A 22281-nucleotide genomic window follows, 5' to 3' on the forward strand; every position below is an offset into this window, starting at 1 on the left:
TTGTGTGGTACTTTATAAAGTGAATTTGGTGAATAATTCGCAGTAAGTACTTATTTTTAATTTATATTACATTATGTAAAATGTAAAATATAATAATATGTACGTGATCAATATTTTTAACGGTTTGTCCGTTCGGATCACAGTACTTTATATTTATTTGCCAGAAGGTAGTTATTAAAAACTTTTCGTACTTGAGACGATGTAACAATTAGAAACCGATTATTAGAAATGAATTTCAAATATTTGAAATTAATATTATTTAGCTAAAATTTACCTTTTAAGTCTGTTACAATATGCTCATTTTATTTAGAGGGTACATGACGATAGTTATGACCCCGATTGCATTTTGAAATGAATCCTCTCGGATTTATACGAGAAATTCTTTTAAGATTATGATATGTCTTTTCTAGTTATTGTTATTGTTAATTCAAATTGTTACATCGAATAGTAATGAAATTACAGGTAACCTTTATAAAAATAAAAATATCACACCTGACGATCATCAGGATGAAATCGAATAACAAAGTTCGTGTTTAGATTTTACTTTCAACAGGTTCTAACCTTTAATTAACCAGGTTCCAGGTTTTTCAGGTTTAGCTAGCGCATCTTGGTTTTTACGTGTACCTACACAGTACATTAAAAAGTCTTTGATAAAACTCAAGGTTCATAGACCTAGAAACAAACAAAGGGGTAAAAAAGTATGATACCTTGCAATTTCTAGCAGATAAAGCTTATGCAGCTATCACATACTGCATAAACAAAAATAAGCCTAGGTTTTCCTAAAAATTGTGCTTTCTTGACTTTATTTTTATTCGTATATAAATTAACTGAAAATCAATATTAACTTAAATAATAATATTAAATTAACTAAAATATTGACTAAAATCAATAATCAGACTTCGTCGGGTCTTTCCACAATTAGTGGGTAGCTACAGCATAGAAGGTATTGCGATGCGCTGCGAAATTATCACGAGCCAGGTGGGTCTTTTGGTTACATCCATATGGGAAAAAACGAGTGGAGTTTGTTAATATTTTTTGGGTCGAAAAGAACACATTTATTCAGTCAAAAATCAATTATTATTAGTCCGCTGCCTCTCGCGGGGGCAAGGCATTGAAAATGTTACCGTTCCATCGCGTGGAACTATTTTGCATACACTATGGTAAATTATTTTGACGATTCAAAAGCAATTGCAAAAGTGTATTTGAATAAAGATAAGATAAATTTATTTGACCCAGCAATAAATAGAAAACACATTGAACGCGTTCGCCGCTTCACAAGCACAGAAAATTATAATTGTTGCCGTTCCATCGCGTGGAACTACTCGACATGCACATTGTGTTTCTGAAAAATGGTCACCCGCCCCTCGTAGGGGCCATGCATTTCAAATGTTACCATTTCAATACATAGAGCTGCCATGACTACCTTTGCCGTGCATTGAGCCTATTCAATGATCAATATTATCCACTCTCGTGGGTTGGATACCAGTATGATCAATATCATTCAACCTTCGCAGGGTTGATCCTAACATGAGCAATATTATAACACCCTCGCGGGGTGGATACCAGTATGCTCAATATCATCCACCCTCGCGGGGTGGATGCTAGTTTGAGCAATCTCATACACCCTCACGGTGTGAATACCAGTATGATCAATATCATCCACCCTCGCGGGGTGGATGCCAACATGATCTATATCATACACCCTCGCGGGGTGGAAACGAACATACCGGTAATATCTACAAAGGTCATCTAAAAAGTTCTTATCGTTCCTCAATCAGGACTGGAGGTCCAAAAAGGTAAGTAAGCCACAGCATGATTATTTGCACCCGAATTCTCCAAGACAAATCAGAGAAACTAAACCGACCTCGTTCCAAGCAGGTTATTTAGTGCACTGTCTTTCGCAATGAAAGAAAATAGAGGCACCAGAGGTTATACAAAGGTTATTTCAATGGTATCGCATACCAACATTTAAAAAGCCACCTATTGTTTTTCCCAAGGAACTGTACGCAATAGTGCGTAAAATGAATCATGAAGCTTGCACCGCACGCCAAGCTTCCTTTTCACCTTGTTTCTGGTACCGAACTCCGAAGTGTCATCCCGACCAAGATCACATCTTAAAGTACGAAACAACTATGTATGTTATGGCAGAACATTTCATTTTGATAAACATGCAAAGTCTGTTTTCATGTAGTGAAACAGTCTTGTGTCAGTGCTTCTTATTGAGGCCATACGGGAAAGTTAGATAGATTAGATGATAACCTACCTGCCGTTCGGACTAACCACGGTGTCTATGGGTGATATTAAGAGAATGGTGAAATATGAGTCCTATTTTACTTATCAACTTGTCATAGCAAGTTAAGGCAAGTAACTACATGCTAAATGTACAAGAGACTTAATACATGTACATTTTTTACATGCATTAAGTTAATATCTACTACAGTCGAACTTACTGTTTTTGGTATATAAAATTTGAGAATTGGTTCTTTGACCACGAAAGAGTGAGTCTAACTATTTAGAAATACTATGGAGACCCTAGAAAATGCCTCCAAAGAGGGCTGATGGATGTAAGAACAGTTAGAAACGCTAGTTAACAAACCAATGACCGCTGGATAATCCAAGATCTATCCAATACTGGTAGATCACTATTATCATTCGTTAGACGTCCACGCTGGACATAGGTCTCATAAAGAGACTACCACATGCCACGTAATTACACTGCATGGATCCCTGCGACTCGTTAAATGTCGTCTATCCATCAAGCGATCTCCACGCTGCACTCCAAGCTGGCAGATGCGATAAATAAATTATAAGGGCTAAAGGAGAAATATTAGCTACCTCCACTAGTTCATGTTCTAGTAACGGATGCTTTGGATCAGGCTTGGGAGCATTAATAAACAATCTTCATCTATCATGCTCTTTGACATGAAAGGAACAAATGCTTTACTCTTATCAAAATGATAGTCTAATTTACCCTTCAGAAGCTTCAAGAAGGCTCACTTCTTACGCCTTAGTTCAAGTCTCATTCAAAGTAACAACGAGACGTTACTCTCTCATTTACTAAGAAAAAGAGGAATGATGTTCATTCTTTCATTCATTCATTTGTTAATAAAGCATATTTACAAGGTTTAAGGATGTTGTTATCCTTATTGAATAAAACATTCCAGATACTGGAATTATGGCTTGACAAATACACCATAGCTTACAATATTATATCCGGTATGTATAGTAATCATGTAAATAATTTGTATCTAATGTCATAGCCAACCTCCCAGAGTGGCAATACGAGCTTGCGTGGAAATAATATTTGCAAAGTGGGTAATCCTGGAGGTCGATCTATTCACCTCGGAGAAAGCATTCGAAGTACACAACTATGCACTCTTAGATTTGATGGACCATCAAGTCCTGTTTCACGATGCTGTATCTCATGAAAGTTTCCATTGGCATAGTTGGTTTACGCCATTATTTTCAATTCTTCGTCTTGACTCTTGACCCATCTCAATTGGTCAAAAGGAATATTTTTTGAATAGTTGATTTAGTTTATATAATTTACTCCGATCGAAAGTGTTTGGCGGGCCTCGACCGTTTATATAAAACACAGCCTCATTGACTCGCAATGGGTCTGTCATTGTCTTAAGAAGTCTAGAAATAATGAGTGGTCCTATACATTAGACACATAAAACCTAAGCAGTAAATCACTGCTTAATTTCAAGCGGAAATCTATCTTGAAACTATTGAATAAGCTTGAAAACGTTGATCATCATGGTCTTTAAAGAAAAATATTGATACGAACCTAAAGTATCACAATGAGCACCAGTTTTGGCACATAATATAAATGACATAATTTAGAATTTTCATTCCTCTTACACGAATCTGTAATTGGATCTGTTATTGGATGTATGAAATAAAAGTCAAGTAATGTTTGTTAATGCGCGTGTTTTATATGTGCTATATTAATGAATAAAAGCAAATTCACTCAATTATGTACTCATGTCCAAGCATGTTTTAAAATCGATTTCTTCAGAGAGATTTGAAATCCACCCGTTTGGGGTGCTAATAATAACTTATTACTTAACTAATCATTTGTAATATCTGCGTTTTTATTACTGCTTACTATTCAGATAACTTCATATTGCATCAAAATCGTACCTTAGAACGAATGATGTGTATTTAATAAAATTTGATGATTATAAAATTAAAATCTGACATTTGCCCTAAATTCAGCTCAAAATCTGAAATAGACAACCAATCAGAAATTGCTTGTAATAGGAATAGTCATAACGGCTATCTTTACCCTCTTTTTGGATTTATATGTGTAATTGGTAATTAATTATTGAACGACAGAGTATGATATGCTACAAAATATAATGCTCTATATTTTATAATGGTTAACGGATTAAACGTGCCTCTCGTACAGTAGGTATAGCAGACTGGGTAAAAACCTTTTTGAAAGAAGCAAGCATATCTGCTACTTCTCGTAGCATACACTTAACTCAGGGAAAATCATTCTTATGATGAGATGGCCCATGAAAATTAGCAATCAGCTAATACAATTCAAAATTTTTCTAAATGTAAAGTGATTGAAGGCAATGTACTTAGTCCAGGTGGTATCGCTCAACTAACTATTCTTCAGTTCTATGACTGATAGTTAAAATTCTTTTCTTTATTGATTTTGTATTCAAATAAACAAAATTTTGTTTATGAAAAAGAACATAATATCATATAAGTACTCATTATGGTACAAATGTTATCACATTGGCATAGAATTCTAATATCTATTATGTGGCGTCACCAGGCGAAAACAAACAGGGTCTCAATATAAAGCTTCCAGTTACGGTCAAGTTATTTAATAGTAGCGTTTTACCTGAAAATAAAACGCATATTAAAATACTTACCTCACTGGAAGCTTTCAGTAATTCCTGCCTGGTGATATTGAGCCAATGAAGCCATGGCCGCGCTGAGCAATTTACGAAAACTTTGAGCGCGACCCCGCCAGGTGGCGCCACAAAACCGGATATGACATCAATAAAAGTACGAAAACTGGCATGAAATCGACGGAAACGGAAATGCTACTCTCAATATAAAGCTTCCAGTGAGGTAAGTATTTTAATATGCGTTTTATTTTCAGGTAAAACGCTACTATTATACTTTGATTATAATTAAATGATTGCTTTTGAATAATTATATTATTCACGTATTATGTATTTATAGTTTAGTATCGGTTTTACTATCTAATTTTGCTAAAATATTTAATGATTTTGGCCATCTATATTTTGATTTAAAATACATATAAAGGTCGTCGCTCACCTACGCTTCTCCGCTAGTACTGCGCATAGCTTTCAGCAAATAAATATATAATATAAAATGTGAGCCATAATTCCATATTATGTAGGCTAGACAAAATTGTTAAAGTAGTACTGCGATTTTTTTTGAGATCCATTAAATGAGAGCTGTGTGGTGTATAACTCAATCACAACCATTAGCACAGATCAATTTATTTTATGTGTATTTTAACTGTGTTGCACTTACAAAAAATTTTTTCACTATACAAGGAGAGTCATCAATATATTTTTTGCCCTAATTTTAACGATAGGAATTCTTCCTAGAAATATTTATTTAGTTATTATTAAATCGCACCTGGGGGTACTAAACTCCCTTCGAATCTTTTGAATCAAAACTGTTCTGAAGTTGATGTTAAAATATTAATCTTAATATTTTTTAATATACAGATGTAAAAGAATTGTTAGTAACGAGATGTTTGAAAATAAAAATAATTTTAGTAAAATACTATAAAAATTTAAATCTCAATATCAGACAGATCTAAAAGAAGTGCTGTCTTTATCTGCAAGGAACTACTTGTAGCTCTGACAAGTTTCTTAGAGTGGCGTCATAAGTGTATCTAAAGTTCTACAAAAACATAATATTTCTGTTGGCTTATTTTTTGTGGAGGCTGGCTGGTCCAATGTGAGTCATCTCTTTTCGTACCAAGTTATGTGAACCTTAGATTGTAAAGAAATTGTAGATATTGTATGGTATGACAGTTTTCATTTACTACATACTTCATTTACTAAATAATATGTGATGAATAATAAAAAAATACCATAAGTAATAATAGCATTTTATTTATAATCCTACCTTTATTTTGAATACCGAGCTGATGAGCTAAATACTACTAAGTTTCTGCAAAAGAACCTTAAAAAATATTATAGTCTGCGTAAATCTTTGCGGTTGAATGCGCTGTTAGATCGTTGGCACATCATTATGCACGCCAGTTAATTTAATGTGACGTAATGTGCGTTTTTAAATTTATTAGCGTTAATGAATGGTAATGATTATAAAATTTAAGAAGATGGATAATAATAAATAGTAAAACAAAATATTTTGATGTAATAATTAATTTTTAAAATAATTTTTAACAAATTCACAAAGTTACCCCATAAGGTGAGGTAACATTGTTATAGCACAGACTTGTGCAATTTAAAAAATCTCCGGTGATTTAGCTTTTCTTTTGTTCTGTAAATTATTCAGAGATCTTTGAGGAACACTCAGGTGCTACGAAATACTTTTGAAATAATTTTTTTAACAGCTTCCACTGCTATATCAATGATACCCATTTGTAATGTAACGCTTCCAATTACCACTAAAAATTGCAAATAAATATGTAAAACTGGCAATTTTCATTTTGATATTACCTGTCAAAGTCAAAAAATGTCATTGTCATTTTCACAGATGTTTACAATTTTCAATTTTACATGCCGATAAAAATAAATTTAGGTCAATTTTTTTATTAAATTAAATATAAAACATACACAATTCTATTTAAGTTTATTCGTTTTTGTCAACTTTTGTTGCTAACTAAATGTTATATCGTTGTTTGTAATGAGTTCTTGTTGTGGTAATGAAATAATCTTCAATTCTGCTCTTAGTGAAGTAGTGAACAGCAATTTAGCGCAAATAGCAAATTTAGTGAATATTGAGAACAGTTTTACTGGTTATTGTGTTGTTCTAGTTACTGTTATCGTAGTTTGTGTAAGTGTAGTCGCGTTTCGAAGATACACCATCACTTTGGTCAAAGATACAGACAGCTCTTATCTATATGACTAGGAAAGTAAAAGTAAATAGAGCATAATATTCTGCTACACATTGCTGAGCTCTCGAGTTCTGTAGGTAAGTTCGCTTCATAATATTATGTAATGCTATCATTAAATGCAAACATTGCTGGAGCATTAAGCATTAAAGGTTTTGAGCCGATACCTGAAATGTTTGTCTCATCTACGATTAATTAATTGGGTACCTACTTAATATTTACTTACTTGTTTGATAATAAAAGAAAATCAGTTATAAAAACAGTAAAATCTTTAGCTATTTAAGATATTGATGCACAATCCTGCCGCTTGTGTTGCGGTCTTCAACTTGCAAGTGTGTATCAAATTTCATCAAAATCAGTTAAACAAAAAGCTAACAAATGTACAGGTAGCTACATTTTCCCATAATTTTATAGTATTAAGTAGTACAAATAAGTAATAACTTGTTTGTACTAAAATAAAAATTGTACTAAAATTTATTTATTTTAGTTTGTTGATCATAAATTTTATTTATTATTATTATTAGTTAGTTGCTCTTCAAAACAAATAACATTTTATTACATGTTTCTATTTGTATTATATTTTTATTTATTTGTTCTATTCATATTTGTAAAATTAAATTATTACCAACTACCTGATGCGTATGACTTTGTTCGCATGGATCAAGATTTTTTTAAATTCTAGAATATCCTATATCCTAGGATAGAAAGTAGCCTATATCTCTCCCAAGATCTCTAAAAAAAAGTCAAATCAATCAATTGCTCCCTTGCAGATTGATTAAAGGGCTAACCAACAAATAAAAACACCTAATTTATAACATGGGTAGTTTTCAAAAATTCTAATTCAAATTCAAAATATTTTTATTCAATTAAACTTTTAATTGTGCTTTTGTTTCGTCAAAATAATCTACCACTGGTTCGGAATGCCGTTCCTACCGAGAAGAACCAGCAAGAAACTCGGCGGTTGCTCTTTTCAAGTATTCAATTTACAATAATATGCCATACTGTATACAAGCAATTGCAGCGCCATGTATTGTTGGAGCTACTCAAATCCAAGCTCAAATAGCAGTCACACATAAAACCTTTATTAATCAGTCATTATCGTCAACCGATAGATGCCCACTGCTGGACATAGGTCTCTTGTAGAGATTTATGGGAACAACAGTCAAGTCACACAGTACAGTGTAACTTTGATAGCTTATCTCTCAGAAACATGGCACTTTGGAAGATTTTGTCTCGTACAATACTAAACTTGTTTGTATCGATGCCAGCTATTGATTAATACTGGTACTGTGTGGCCGCTATTTTGAAAAAAAAGGAAATAGCGGACATGTATATGCAGTACATATACTGAAATATTCAAACTCCTTAATTACAAGATTTAGGTTCACTAATTTCAACCCTCCACATTGTAGTTCGAATTTCCCTAAACTCTAAAGGTCTCAACACACTTGAGCTGCATTGCTGCGCTTGCAAATATAGTTTAAATATGAGTTTTGTATGGAGCAACGCGCACTTGAGTGACGCGGCGCCGTTTCGTGTCGCGCAGCGCAGTGCTAATGCGGACCTTTTGTGCACTCAAAAACATGTTAAGGTGGAAGCGACGGGCCTGCCCGCGAAATTCAAATTTAATTTGGTTTTTCGCAATTTGTAAACTAATACGACAACGTAGGCTTATGGTATTTTAATTGCGGCAATGGCAGTATCATCCTCACAGGTTTATATAACGATCTTTACTTGAAAGGGTCCAGTTTAAGAAATTAGCTCTAGTATCGACCAATTTGTGAGAATAGTCGATACTAGAATTAATTTCTATCTCACATAGGATGCAGTCTAAGGTTGAAAATGAAATCTATAGAGTGCACTTTGACTTTGCTTAGACTTAAGTTTCAGTTAAAACGAGACAGATATATACCAGCCTTATAACGCTGTCTCGTTTTAATAGTGTCTTAAGTCTGAGCAAGGTCAAAGTGCGCTTTATAGATCTCAGCCTAAGATGGAAGTGAGGTAACTTGAAAGGGGTATAGCAGTTTTATTAAACCCATACCCCTTATCGCCCACCACTGCGATTTGATTTCGCGCGGACTTCACTATGTCTGAACTAGCCCTTCCGAGTTGGCAGTGCGTCTGAAACGCAACACTCGACTCAACAGGGTTATAGCCTAGGTATTAAATATTTAAATCTAGAAACACTTTCGCACTCGGCGACTTGAGTGTCTAGTTGCCTATATCTATGCCGAACGAAAGTGAGTGGAGTTGCGTGGACTGCACTAGCGAACTCCGCGCCTACGTAACCTCACTCCACTCGGCTGTTTCACTTTCCTAAGCAGAAAGCGTATAGTTGCTGACTACTGTACGCTAGCTTTTCATTCAGATCACAATTTTTAGACGTAGCTTTTTAGAATAATTTTTATTTTGACATAATATTTCTGTGACGCGTTGGCTGTTTTGGTCAATTAATGTTTCAGGAATCTTTTGATACCTCGGTACTTTATATGTATTACTAGCAGATGCCCGTAACTTCGCGTGGATTTAGGATTTTTAAAATCCTGTGTTAACGCTTCGATTTTCCGGGATAAAAAGTAGCCTAGCACTCTCCAGGTCTTCAAACTACATCCATGCATAAAATCACGCCGATCCGTTGCTTGGTTGCGGTGTGGTTGAAGCACAAACCAATAAACCAACAAAATTTTCACATCAATTATAGATAGTGATGAACCTTTTATAGTCTAAAGAATAAGAGAAGAACTACTCTACTATCAGTACGTTAAACAGCCTAGATAGTTTCCAAGAGCTGTTTTGAGAATGTAGGTACTACACATTCAGAAAATATAGGATGGCTAAGTCTTTAAGTAGGTACTTATTTACAACAACGAGTGAAGGCCTACAGGAGTTAATATGACTTTCAAAGGTACTACTATGATATTATTTAGGTATTAGTTGCATGAGAGGCGGATGCCGGAAGGAAATTCCACATCAGTGCTTATTAGAAACGAGGACGCTAAGCCTACTTATTGGTCTTGGAATTTCAGTTACGTAAGGCTCTAAGGCTGGGATTTATAGAGCGCACTTTGACTTTGCTCAGATTTAAGACACTGTTAAAACGAGACAGCGTTATACCGCTGGCATAAATCTGTCTCGGTTTAACTGAAACTAAAGTGCGCGCTATAGATTTCAACCTAAAGCTTCGCACCTTTCGATTTGAAGGCAAAATCATTAAGGCTATCGTTGTCAACGATCCCCCGTCGATTTCCTACGTATGATATTATTGTTCTTATCTCTATTTGCCCTGGTTCGTGCATTCTCGGTTCCTAGATCGGTACATTTGTGATAACCAATTGAAATTGCTGTGATTGGCTGAATTTACCATGTTCTTGCTGCGACAGTGAGTTTGAGCCACTAGCGGAACAATGTTAGCCGGTCAGAAATGATTGCAATTAGTCAACCTGTTTGACGTCCGTGTTCTGTTTTCGATTACAAAAAAGAAAAAATTGTTGTTTCAATCATCAATTTTAGCAAATAGTGAAAGAGAGTCGGCCAATCAGAGGTCACAACTACCGTCACACTTTCTGTCACACTATGGCAGTAGGCATACCGAGTAATGAAAACAATTTTTAAATTCTGTCTAGGAAGTAGTAGGGTTGCCACCTGCCTCTTTTTGATTTACAGGCTACCACCATCAAAAATACGGGGTTTAGATTTGAAGAAATTTGAAAATTTGAAGTATTTAAAGAAATAGGTGGTGGTTCTCTCTGAAATGCATGGAAAGCCTATTTAGATATTTTAGTTTATTTGTAAGTTTTGTATTTTTTCTCCGTATGTTGCCGTGTCTTGATTAGTGAACTGTGTTTGCAATGTGGTTTTAAATAAAAGATTTATTTATTTAAATAGCTTTTAAAAACTCTTAAGTTTTGTAAAGCAAAATGTTATACATTTCATGCATACAATCTTTTCATTTTAACTTAAAATTACATTTAATTTGTAATTCCACCTTCACAGTATCAATACTATGGCCGTAGCCAGGAATCGATTGCGGGAGAGGTTTTATCAGGGCCGGAACTGAATCCTGTCATGAGGAAAAAAACATTCGCTCAACTTTATGGGCTAATTACCTGGTTAGTGAAATTTCACCTTTCAATTTGTCAGTGAGATAAAATACAACAATAAAAAAGCGCGAGCGCAGTGAGCGTAAGTGTTTTTGGTTCAATACAGAAAAAATTAAAGTGAAAGGGAAACGAGTTTAGCCATAGCAAGATTATATTTTTAAAGCTTCCTATCCATACTAATATTACGAATACGACAGTATATCTATTTGCCTATCTACCCTTTCACGGCCCATCTTCTTTACCAAAATTTTGGTACTTAATATTCAGAGGTAACTTGCATCCCAGACATTTTTTTTAGGCGGCTTTTTAGCCCGGAAAATCCCCCACGGAATTTTTTAAAATCTAAATTCATGCAAACGAAATTGCGGAGTTTACACCAAGTAATACAAATTCAAAGCGCGAGTGAAGTGAGCGCGAAATGTTTGATATATTTCCAAAAAAAATTGGTAAGCAAATGCAAGAAATAGTGTAAGTATTATTTTAGGCTTAGGTTTTTGACGGATTCCCAGGCGCAGTCGCCATTTCTAAATTTCTGGTCTGATGGGAGGCTTCGGTCATGGCTAGTTATATGGTTACTATGGCCCTAACGGCCAAGAAATTAGACTGCATCATCACTTACCACTAGAAAAGATTAAAGTCACGGGCTAACTTGTATAAAAAAAGGCTTACATCCTCAAACCAAGCCCCGCTGCCTTGGCTACGACCATGATCAATATCGAGTGGGTTTCGGCTACGCATTGCCGCAAAAGGAAAATATTCTTTCTACTGGACATAACGTCAGTGTTTGATTTCGCCAGCCAGGTTTCTGTATCCCGAAATACGGGGTAACCAGTAAAATACGGGGCCTCTGGCAACCCTATTCGGAAAACACTGTCACATTCAAGTTAATGTCAAATATTTTGTTTTCAATTACAGAAAGCTGCATCAATCATTATTACAATATTTTCTTTGTTGTGATTGGCTGAATTTTTGAGTTTGAGCCAATAAACAGACTGTTTGCCAATTAAACGTCATAACAATATAAATGCCAGAAAGTTTAACCAAATAAAACAAACTTAATGAGAACCTAGTGAGAATGCAAACGGCACACAATTTATAATACATATTATGTTAGTCGTATATAATAGATATTATAGTAGTCGTTCACTTTGGTAATAGTCAGATTGTCATCAGTAAAATTGATATTGGTTGATGTATCGTAAATTATTGTTTCGGTGACAAATATTTTTATTATCTATTTATCTTTGAACAGAATGGAATAGAATGAAATGGAATGGAATACAATGATAAATTTTTATTCCTGTAAACTTTTAGGTAAACTTCAAAGTGTTTTTGGATGGTCAGACAAATTTACCACTGGTTCGGAATGCCGTTCCTACGTTTTCTAGGGTTTCGTACCTCAAAATGAAAAACGGAACTCTTATAGGATCACTTTGTTGTCTATCTGTCTGTCTGTCGTGTGTGTCAAGAAAACCTCTAGGGTACCCGTTGACTCAAAACCATGAAATTTGGCAGGTAACCTAACTGCGTAATTTTGGGTAGTTTTTTTAATCGATAAAGAAAGTTTGCGACATTGTTCAATAAAAAATTTGGATTCCAACTCCTCAATCCTGATGTTGCAGGGGACCTGACTACTAAAGCTAATGGGATTTAAAAAGTGTCGATTATTAATTGATATTGAAGGTATAGGATGCTGTAAGAAATTGCATTCCTAAATCCTGGTGATCCCTCGGGATTTGAAAAGGATCATCCGTTTAAATATTCTTACGTGATACAGAAACAAGTTGAATCCCGGGGACGGGCTATTACGGAGAGGCAACTTTTGTTCTGGGAAATGAAAGGATCGGGATTTTTAAAAACCTAAATCCACGCGAGCGAAGCTGTGGGCATTAGCTAGTTGTAAATATATTTAAAAGCTACTATAAGATAATAGATAAGGTACTTATTTCCTTATATTTTTATTGTATGGCAGCGCGCGGTTTTAAATTATAAATTGCACGTCCTGTCCTTTTCTGTAATACATTTTTTTTTCAATATCTACCGCTTTATCTCATAGCAAGAGTCCGTAAGACATAATACAGTGAAAATAGGCAAAATATACAATTTTTGCAGTTTCCACGTCAGTACCTGTCGAATTTTTCTAACAGTGTAAGCAGCAGAGCTGAGTTTACCATCAAGTGTTGATATGTGGGTGTTCCATAGAAGCTTTGCATCTAACATTATACCGAGAAACACGGGGTTCTCCTTTATTTTCAACATATGATTATTTATCAATGAAATTATGTCATTTAAGGTCCTGGTATTGGGCAGTGTGAATTCAACACACTTAGATTTCTTTGCATTTGGAAGTAAATTGTTAGCAATAAATCAGAGAGTGACCTGTGATATGGCATTACATATAGTATACATTGTCAAAAATTATAATATTAAAGCTATGCGTATTGCGTGAGGAATTGCGTATTGCGTGAGGAATAGGTGCAACTTGCAGGGTTTGATGCATGCGCTATTGCCAGCAAACATGAGACATATTTTTATCTACAGGCAACGTCTGAGTAGGTAACGCATACGTCTAACGCAAGTTGAAATGTACCAGTGTATTTAGTTAGACCTATCGACAAGTTTGGAGTTGGGTGCAGTCTAAATGTGGCCCGTGTGTTTAGACTGTCAGTTTCTGTCAGTTTCACGTGTCGTCCCCCGCACTTCACCACCCCGCTTGCACAAATCGAGACAGCACGAAATTTTCAAGATTTCTGGGTGTAATTTCTGGTTTTCGTAGTTCCCACACAATTATAACAATATAAAATATATAACGATAATTTTTTTACTACATAATATTCATTAAATTTTCTAGGTCTGTGGTTTTTCCAAATTTCATTAAATTGCTCCATTGTCTAGAAAAACGAGCACAAAGTTGGGCCTTTTTTTAAAGAAAAATACAAATCTTTGAGCCCCTGTAATTTTAAAACTACATATTATTAGAAAAATCTAAAACACCACAGACACAGATATTAGTTTCTAGAATATGTCTGCAAAATTTCATGGACTTTGGTTGCTTAATATTCAAATGAAATGGGAACTACGATTGTATGGAGTAAGTGATGGAGAGAGTCCTGTTAAGAAGGAATAAGATTGAAATGATTCAGATTTTCTATTTCATCCTAATAATTATATCCTGTACTAGCGACCCGCCCCGGTTGCGCACGGGTGGACATTTTTTTTTTCTATTTTCCGGGAAAAAATATAGCCTATACGGATTCGGAAGAATCCCTCTAAGTAATGGTAAAAGAAATTTTGAAATCGGTCCAGTAGTTTTGAGCCTTATTCAATACAAACATACAAAAATACAAAGGTTTCCTCTTTATAATATTAGTATAGATAAAATCTATCTAAAAGCAACCATTGCATTGCTGGGCTCTAGCTCTGCTCTTCTACGCCTAGCGTGATTTAGCAGAATTCGAATACTCGTAGGTAGGAGAGTCTGCAGTTCAGGCAGCCGCGTTTACATTCTAAAACAGATTTTTATTTATTTTTATGCATAATCGTGCAAAAGTCTTTGATTTATCGTGCAAAATGTCGAAAAAAATACCCGAGTACGGAACTCGAGGTGCGCGAGTCTGACTCGCACTAGGCCGGTTTTTTTTCTAATAAGGTCTAAATATAACGACTTGTCCTTCCCGTCCTCACCTATGGTGCTGAAACGTGGACACTGACAAAAGGCCTTGTCCACAAATTCAAAGTTGCTCAGCGAGCTATGGAGAGGGCTATGTTAGGAGTTTCCCTGAGGGATAAGATCCGAAACGAGGAGATCCGCAGGAGAACCAAGGTCACTGACATAGCCCAAACTATTAGCAAGCTGAAGTGGCAGTGGGCTGGCCATGCCTGTCGTAGAGGCGATGGCCGTTGGAGCCGGAAAGTCCTTGAGTGGAGACCGCGTTTAAGCAAACGCAGTGTGGGATGCCCTCCAGCACGATGGACCGACGATATAAAGCGGCTGGCGGGAAGTGGCTGGATGAGGAAGGCTGAGGACCGGGTGTGGTGGCGCTCTATAGGGAAGGCTTATGTTCAACAGTGGACTTCCACAGGCTGATGATGATGATGATGATGATAACGACTTGATTGGGTGCCAATCAACCAATTTCATCCGATTCATTATACCAATATTGGCTCCAGAATATTAACATTATCTTCGTTGGTCGTCCTCTAGGCATGCATGACATGCATGACATGACTTTAAACAAAAAATCACTTAAACCAATCAGAGCCAATATGCTCCATTGGATGCGGACGGTTTTCCAAAAGGACAGTGATCAATTCGTCATTTACATTTATGGAATGTCAATCTGTTTCAATTACTTTTGTTTTCCTTTATGAATAACTACTGTCTACATGCAATTGAGTTAACAAGAGTGACTCTACATTATCAAATCCGATAAAGGAGGCACTAAATACAAATCTATCCTTCAAAAAACGTTAAAGGCAGCTAAGCCGAAGCCCACTTCTGAACAGGCAAGTCCCTTCTTCTCTTGAAAGATCAATAAATACCTTCTCTAGGAACACCAGAAATTATTCTATAACTAGCCGATGCCCGCGACTTCGCCCTCGTGGATTTAGGTTTTTCGAAATCCCGTGGGAAATCTTTGATTTTCCGGGATAAAAAGTAGCCTATGTGCTAATCCAGGATATTACGTATCTCCATTCCAAATTTCAGCCAAATCCGTTTTTGCGTGAAGGAGTAACAAACATACACACACATACAAACTTTCGCCTTTATAATATGAGTGTGATTTTAAGTACTATAGGAACACTAAAAGGTAGCTCAAAGATTGCGCTCTTTTCTTTTGTAGGTACATACCTACTTGGCAATCATGTTTGTTCCTAAATGGAGAAATGTTACACAATTATTTGCTCTTTAATAATATTGGGGCTGTCGAAACTGATAACAGTGTAGGTAAGTTCAAATAAACCAATGTTTGTGTGATAGTGAATATTAAATTTATTTCTCCACTGATTTGGATACATGATAAATGGACACCATCATGACCGATTTCTACTGTATTCACTTCTCAAATTAATATTACAATGGCATAAAAGGCTATAAATATTAAAAACTTTTTGTTTCGTGATATTTAACGAGCGGTGTTCCTTGTAACTGCGGTCATTATAGCCCGTTATATTTTGCTCCTGCGATCGAGAGTAATGTATCTACGAGTTACGACCCTAAATTGATTGCAAAATAAACCAGTGAAGCGCGAGTTTAGCTTACTTGACGGTTCCTTCTTTAAAAGTATAAGTGTAAATTAATTTATAACACCCCCGACAAGTGAAGGTACAGTAACTAGAAAAGAGCTGATAGGTAACTTTCAAACGGCTGAACCGTTTTTCTTGGATTATAGCTATAAGAACGCTCTCGATCAAACCACCTTTCAAACAAAAAAAACTAAATTAAAATCGGTTCATTAGTTTAGGAGCTACGATGCCACAGACAGATACACAGATACACAAATAAACAGATACACAGATACACACGTCAAACTTATAACACCCCTCTTTTTGGGTCGGGGGTTAATGAAATCTTTTAATCATGATGAATATTATAAGATGGAAGATAGACGAATAAATACTAGGCATTCAAATTTTTAGTTAAGTAGTTAAAGTTGGTAAGTTTCTACCAAATGTCGTATTCAGGTTTGCATGTTTTTTTCAGGTGAGCTCGTAGGCAATTTTAACCAGATAGGTACTTAGTGTAGATAGCTTCGGTGGTGGATTGAGGATTATCCATATTTGAGATAGGAATATAAAGATTGTTGAAATAGATTTTGATCGTCACTACATTTACCACTGGTTCGGAATGCCGAAGAAGAACCAGCAAGAAACTCGGCGGCGTTTCCAATATTCAATTTACAGTATTGTAGCCTGTATATATAATTGCAATCTCGCGCATTACTATAACAAGATGCGAGTCAATTTCACGCTCTTTTACATAATCTTTGATTGTGTAATAGGTTTTTTTACTTTTTAGTATACAATTTAAACTTGTGCAAAAGCAAATCTAAAATTGAATGTGGAGTTTTATTATGAAACATTACTCTTATTCCCACAAGAGGTTTTCGTACTTTCTTCTTGGTGCAGGAGTTGCGAGCCTATTAAGATTTTCAGTTTGCCTATTTTTATTATTGTTTACGGAACCCTACAACATATATATCGGAACGTTAAACGCAACTCTGGTGCCCCATCACGTACGCTGGGTAAAAAGACGAATACACGCATGTTTTATATCCAAAATGACCCATTAAATTGTTATTAAATCCATCCGATCTCATAAGTTGGTCCTGTTTTACGACTCTACATACAGCGTAATGACTGCGCTTATCTTCCATATTATGTTTATTCAGGTATTATCTGTTTGTCTGTCAATAACAAATATTTTAACGAAAACTGTACTGATATCGACTTTCACTGCTTGCAGCGTAAAGTCTAGATATTCTAGAATAAAGATTAAGACCCGAATAGTCTCCATAACAAGTGTAAATAAAAAATTTATAACACCCCCGACAAGTGAAGGTTACAGTAATAACTAGAAAAGAGCTGATAACTTTCAAACGTCTGAACCGATTTTCTTGAATTATAGCTAAGAACACTCTCGATCGAGCCACCTTTCAAACAAAAAAAAAACTAAATTAAAATCGGTTCATTAGTTTAGGAGCTACGATGTCACAGACAGATACACAGATACACAAGTCAAACTTATAACACCCCTCTTTTTGGGTCGGGGGTTAAAAAATCAAGAGTAAGCATAGCACCACATAGCTTTTTAATTTCCTCTAGAGGGCCTCATTTTCCCAACCCCAGTTTTTAATATTTCACACCAATTTTAGTGATCAATAAAATATAATATGTCACACTGCTGGAAAAAGGTTTTCCCAAGAGCGCGCCGCCACACAAGACCCTCCGCCTTCCTCATCCACCCACTTCCCACTAACTTCCTAAGGTCGTCCGTCCAACAGGTTGGAGGTCATCCCACTCTACGCTTGTTGGTACGCGGTCTCCATTCCAGAACACGTCTTGATTGATTGATTACCAGATTGGTTGATTGATGTCTACCTCTCCTAGAAGTCGGCAGATGCTGGAAGGAGATCCAGTGGCTTAGAAGTGCGTATAAGACAGAAGGATCATAAGCAAGATAGATGCCGGAATAAGATTTCGAGTATTAGAAACGAGGAAGCAAAAAACTTCCTACATTGGATAGGAATTAATATTCTTATTGGTTCTAAGAAGGTTTATCTAAGGCAGGTGACAATTTATGCACAACTAGGTGAGCCCGCGACTTCGATCGCATGGATTTAGATTTATAAAAATCCTGTACGAACTCTTTTCCGGGATAAAAAGTAGCCTATGTCACTATTGCAAAAATGATGTCGATCCGTTAGTCTGTTCCGGCGTGATTGAAGGTTAAACCAACAAATAAACGCACCTTTGTATTATTATAAAGGCGAAAGTTTGTCTGTATGTGTGTGTCTGTGTGTGTATGTTTGTTACTCCTTCACGCAAAAACTACTTGACGGATTTGACTGAAATTCGGAATGGAGATAGTTAATATGCTGGATTAGCACATAGGCTACTTTTTATCCCGGAAAATCAAAGATTTCCCACGGGATTTTGAAAACCTAAATCCACGCGGACGAAGTCGCGGGCATCAGCTAGTTATATTTAGCTACTGATGTCGCGGAACTTCTACTAGTACAAGCACCTACTTGTGAGATTTATAAACTTGTTAAGACGGATATTTGAAATAAATTGCGACTTTAAAGTGTAATTCACGTTTCGGAGTAGGCTTGTGATTTCTGTTTCGAGGTTAAATTAAATCGCAAGGAATTCAGTCCTCGGAAAGTTTCTTATTTTCTCTTTTGTAGCGATTTATTTGTTTGTGAATTAAAAACAGTTAGTGTCTTCATTCTTCTTCTTTGTCGTTAGCAAGTTCCTGATCGTTAACCTGGAGTTGCACTAGTATTTTTGTAATCCAGAGTTTCTTGTCTTAAAAAAAATAGAGCCCATAGAGTTTTTGTTCTAAACGATGTTGAGATGAACATTTACAGCGTTAAGGTTCCTTTATTTCATCCTATTTACGATATGAGGACCTATTAAACTACATCCTTCCGATTCTTCCAAATGTACCATGTCCACATCACAAATAATAATCATTTCATTACAGTTCTACTACTTGAAATAGTTTTCACTATCGAAGTGAATATATAAAATTGAACTTGTAATGTTACACATGTGGCTAAAGTTTGCAGTACCCTCTCGGAATTTGTATTTCCCTTTTTCTTATTATATACTAGTATCTTTAAACACGAGGAAAAGCTCTTGTAGACCACCTTCGACCACATCGTCGCTTTCCATAGATTCTAGTGAGATTGTTCGTGTCTATGCCGTGATATAGTACATACATTTTGAAAACTCACTCGCCATATTTACTGTGTGTGTCAACTGTCTTCTTTGCTTTATGGCGTGCGGCCGATCAGACGGGCGCAATTTGCTTCGCCAATGGCGTGTGGAATTACGAGACACGTTTAAGAAAGGACGATTTTAGTCCTTATTTTAAGAGGGCTCTCTCCGTCACTCGTTTCATACAATCGTAGTTCCAATTTCATTTGAATATTAAGCAACCAACGTCCATGAAATTTTGCAGACATATTCTAGAAACTAATATCTATGTCTGTGGTTTTCCAGATTTCTGTTAAAATATTCGGTTTCAAAGTTACGCGGTCTTAAAAATTTACATACAAACCTTGGACCCCCTGTAATTTTAAAACTACATATTTTTAGAAAAATCTAAAACACCACAGACACAGATATTAGTTTTTAGAATATGTCTGCAAAATTTCATGGACTTTGGTTGCTTAATATTCAAATGAAATTGGAACTACGATTGTACGAAACGAGTGAAAACGAGTGACGGAGAGAGCCCTGTTAACAGGGCTCTCTCCGTCACTCGTTTCATACAATCGTAGTTCCAATTTCATTTGAATATTAAGCAACCAAAGTCCATGAAATTTTGCAGACATATTCTAGAAACTAATATCTGTGTCTGTGGTGTTTTAGATTTTTCTAAAAATATGTAGTTTTAAAATTACAGGGGCTCAAAGATTTGTATGAAATTTTTTAAGACCGCGTAACTTTGAAACCGAATATTTTAACAGAAATCTGGAAAACCACAGACGTAGATATTAGTTTCTAGAATATGTCTGCAAAATTTCATGGACTTTGGTTGCTTAATATTCAAATGAAATTGGAACTACGATTGTATGAAACGAGTGACAAAGAGAGCCCTCTTAAGGGTAAATCGTACTTTTGACATGCCAGTTGACACAGAGCTTTGGCGAGTGAGTTCTCAAAATGTATGCATTATACCGAGCAAAATGCATGTTATTTTATTTTTCCCTAGAAACTTGTGCCACATTGTTGCTAACCCAAATGAGATGCTGATGAGATGTGGGTACAGTTTCAGCTGTTTTATATTCAGCATTAATATTAACCGCGCGCACCGCACTGCGTCATTGCTCAATATTTGAATCGCAGAGTTGTGGATCTCTTAACTGACACGTATTGACTTTCATAGTGCGTTTAAAATTCATTGTATGCTAAGCAAATGGTTCGTTTTTTGCTGAATGTGTTTATCATCAGATCAGGTGGGTCGGTTTGGTTTCTGTTGTTTTAGTCAGTATCGATATTGTTCAAGAAGCTAGAGCCTGAATTTTATCTCAGCAATTTTCTCTCTCTTTCTGCGTCGTATTCCTCATTGCGGCGTCGTAACCCCTTTCCTTATTAATTAAAAATTATCGAGTTTTATGGGTTAATATTCAAATGAGAACCAAACCACGTTTGTGTGGAGCGAGGGACGGAGACACTGCTGCCTAACGTTAACTTGAATACCTACACTAGAGTCTCCGATCTGTCGGGCTAACAACCAGGATATACCAATATACCATAGTAATTTTCCGAACATCCATTCAAGGCCATAAAAAAATTGTAACTTATTCAGGAAAACGAGTTTTCAGGCTGTGGCCGTGAAAAACAAACATTTCTATTCATAATGAATTTCTAATAATAATTTGAAATCGATTTCTACGAAACCCACTACCATCAGAATAGCAATATAATGTTTCCGTTTGGATGAATTTCTAATGCGCAACATTTTGAGTTCAAGGAGATTTTCGTATGTTTGATGAGGGTGAATTAATTATACGTGTTAATATGTTGTATACTTTCCGTTGTAGCTTATGTGTCATTGTTTTCTAATTCAAACCAACCGACACAAAAATAGAGTACCTATCAGGGGGCACGGCAGTGCCCCCGCCAAGACGAGCCAAACGCGGTGGCCGGGGCGCTACGTACCTTTTTCTCGAAGTGTTTCGCCGTATTTTCAACCCGTCATAACTTCGGTCGTTATTGTACTTGTATTGTATTGTACTTCGTGATGGTCGCAGAAGCTATTCCGGGCTTAAATGTCATTTCAGATAAAAAATCCACGAACTGTAAACGGCCAAGCCGTCCTTTTTTTACCAAAATGTAGGGTTTGTAGAATCAGAGCTTGTAAGTAGAGTGATTTGTTATTTATTGTTATAAATGTGATACAGTCAAGAACATTTAAGAGCTATATTACTTTGGACTTCGGAAAGGTCCCATAGCCAGCACAAATCTAAGCTCAGCTAGGGGCTTGGCTCTACTAGAGATCTCATAACTTTTTAACAGTGAAAACATTATGAACTTGTGAGTCTTGGCTACCTTTTTACATGAAATGTTTTTGGTGGGATTACATTTCAAATGGAAATAACTCTGTTTCAAACCAACCGACACAAAAATAGAGTACCTATTACATTTCAAATGGAAATAACTCTGTTTTGAAATGAAAGTCTTTCCGAAGATATGTAATCATTTTACATACAAATCAGGGAACAAGTATGCAGAAGTCGACTAAAATGACACTTATGATATTATTACACAATACTAACTAATACTACCTAGTGTCTCTTTACACCAAAGTTTGCCTGGTGGAGATTGCACTGAGCAATAAGGCCGCTTCACTATGTAAGG

The 22281-nt window shown here is 35.8% G+C and overlaps 1 protein-coding gene across 1 annotated transcript in view; it reads left to right on the plus strand.

The window, feature by feature from the left end:
* Positions 1 to 6743: 6743 nt before the first annotated feature.
* The window catches only part of LOC123878069 (solute carrier organic anion transporter family member 74D), an 87547-nt gene continuing 72009 nt past the window's right edge, over positions 6744 to 22281 (plus strand). Inside the window, exon 1 of the mRNA XM_045925115.1 lies at positions 6744 to 7164. The gene's annotated coding sequence lies outside the window, so the exon portion shown is untranslated. The remainder of the gene's footprint in view (positions 7165 to 22281) is intronic.

Source organism: Maniola jurtina, chromosome 2 (genome assembly GCF_905333055.1).
Source record: "Maniola jurtina chromosome 2, ilManJurt1.1, whole genome shotgun sequence".
Lineage (NCBI taxonomy): Eukaryota > Metazoa > Arthropoda > Insecta > Lepidoptera > Nymphalidae > Maniola > Maniola jurtina.